Source organism: Erinaceus europaeus, chromosome 16 (genome assembly GCF_950295315.1).
Source record: "Erinaceus europaeus chromosome 16, mEriEur2.1, whole genome shotgun sequence".
NCBI lineage: Eukaryota > Metazoa > Chordata > Mammalia > Eulipotyphla > Erinaceidae > Erinaceus > Erinaceus europaeus.
Window position 1 is genome coordinate 681,687 of NC_080177.1, and position 2,555 is coordinate 684,241.

Below are 2,555 nucleotides of genomic sequence, written 5' to 3' on the forward strand. Positions count from 1 at the left end.
GAAAGGGTCTCCTTGTGCCGTTCCTAGGTGGTCGAGGCACGTGCGAGCCGCTGCTCCGCCACGTGGAGGCCGAGGGATGTTTAAACACCGGTCCGATCCGTGTCTCCACAGCCGCCCTCAGCCCACGCTGGTTGTCCTGGCGTGTGAAGAGCAGCGCCGGAGTCTGGGGACCGGCCTCTGCAGCAGCTGCGGGCCAGCGGGCAGCGGGCAGCGGGCAGCGAGCGAGGAGCAGGGCAGGGACCCTGAGGGGCTGCGGGCGGCAGGGAGGAGGCGGGCTGGGGGCCGGGCTGCTGTAGAGCCGCCTCCGCTGCTTCACTACCGCGAGGGTCGCCGGCTAGGCCAGCGCTCTCCGCAGAGCACTTGGATCATCTTGGCCGTTTAAAGACCCTGGCTGGCTGGCTGGCTGGCTGAAGATGCTGCTGTTTGCGAGAGAGGGAGCTGCAGTGTGCCTGTGCGGATGGGATGGGCTTGAGCGCGGGAGGCTGCTGAGGTGATCGGCAGGCCCGCTACTCTTGCCCTGCCGCCTTTTCTAGCTCTCCCCTCCGAGCTGCAGGTTCTGAGTCAACGTGGAAAGAGTGACTCTGAGGCAGCTGAATTCAGTCGGAGAACCTGCCATCTCGTTGGGACTGTGTGGGTCCGTGGTGGAGGTGAGCTGGCGGGAGAGATGAATAAAGGAACTAGTGCAGGCGCCTGGACCCGTCACCTCGCTGCTGTCCGGAGACACGGCAGTCTCTCCGTTGTTTGATTTGATTTTTTTTTTTTTAAAGATTTTATTTATTTGCTCATGGAAGATAGGAGGAGAGAGAAAGAAGCAGACGTCACTCTGGCACATGTGCTGCCGGGATCACACTCAGGACCTCGTGCGTGAGAGCCCCAAGCCCTTGTCACTGCGCCACCCCCGACCACTAAGCTCAGGCTTAGGGTGGCGCAGGGGACTGAACCTGGGACTTTGGGGCCTCGGGCAGTAGACTCTGCATGACCGTTATGCTACCTGCCCCTGCCCGGTAGGCCAGTCGGTCCCCCCCCCCGACGCTCACCTCCGCCAGAGACAGCCTGGCGCTCCCTGCTGCTCGGAGGGGCCAGGCCTGTGGCTGCGGAGGGAGGGCCGGGAGCCGCCTGCCGGATGGAGCCCAGTGCGTCCCGGGGAGCCCGCGCGGCCACTGCGCGCAGCTGGGCCGGGCCGTGTTGGCCCTGTGGTAGCTGTTCACATTGTGTCACCCAGACTTGGCTCTTATGTCACCCGGGCTCTTCGTGTGGCGAGGCCTCGCGGCTCCCTGGGCGGCGCCGGCACAGACGCCCTCGTCTAGACGCCCGCTCTGGGCTGCTGCTCTCTGGGCTCTGGGCGGGGAGCCGCGCCGCACTGCCGCCTCGCCTCACCTCACCTCATCTCGGAAGTGAAGTGACGCCCCGCTTTGTCTCAGTCTCCTTGCTGGGAGTGAGCGAGTCCACCCACGGCCGAGCAGGAGGAGGGGACCACCGCCGGGGTGGGGGGCCTGCTGTGCCCGGCTTGTGCCCGGCTTGTGCCCGGCTGACGCCGCAGTGTAGGGCTTCTGTTGAGTTTCGCTGCGGTTGGCCCAAGTTTGAGGTTCTTAGTCTATTGGGGTTGTTTTTAATGTCGACTGTCTTGTTTCATCAGCCTTTTATTTTGAGGGAATTACAGGTTGCTTGTGTGGAGAGAGCCCCCGGATAGTATTTGCTGGCTTGTTCCTCCATGGTAATGTCTCCTTTTTTGGGTCGTCACTGGGTCTTCACTCTGAGCAGACTTCTCCAGAGAGAGACAGCACGGAAGCTACCTGCAGTGCTGTGAGGGCGCGTTCTCCGGCTAAGCCGCTTTGCCAGCCTTGCACTGAGACACCTTGTGTAACTAGTCGGTGTGACTAGGATTTCCTCTCTGAGTGTTTCTACGAAGAGGGTGTGCAGATCCCATGAACCCAAGGAAATCGGCGTCAGGTCTGGACCAGACGGCACCCTGGGTTGTTGGACAGCCAGCCGGGGTTGAAGGCCGGCCCCAGGGTCTCTAAGAGCCTCTCACACTCCAGTGAGCTATTTTGTGGTGCAGCTGATTTCTGTGTTGAAATCTTACTTCTTTAGTGGAATCAATAGCTGCTTCAGCGTTAATTTGTACGCACTGTACTGGGGGCCTTTTTTCTTTTTGAACATTACTGTTGCTGAAGCCCGTGGAGAAAACTTCCTGGAAGTAATCACTGCTTTTCTGTTCCCTTCTGTGAGAAGAAACCTGTGTCCTGTCTCTTTGGTTGTGAACGCGATCTCCTTAATACTGCTTCCCATTGGAGACTTTCTTCTAGTAGACGTACTTCCCCGGGCCAAAACGTGGCCAAGGTCTGGACTGTGCATAGGTACGTGCCGCGTGCTCAGGTGTACACACGCACATAGTTGTTTCTTTGGTTTTGAGATGGTGCTATTATATAGCTATAGCTCATCAAATTATGGCATTCGTAGGATTGCTAGTAGTAACTGCTGTTACTGATGGTCACCTACTAGGTGAGAAAGGCTTCCAGCACTGTGTGACTGGATCCTTTGGGGCTGATGGAAAT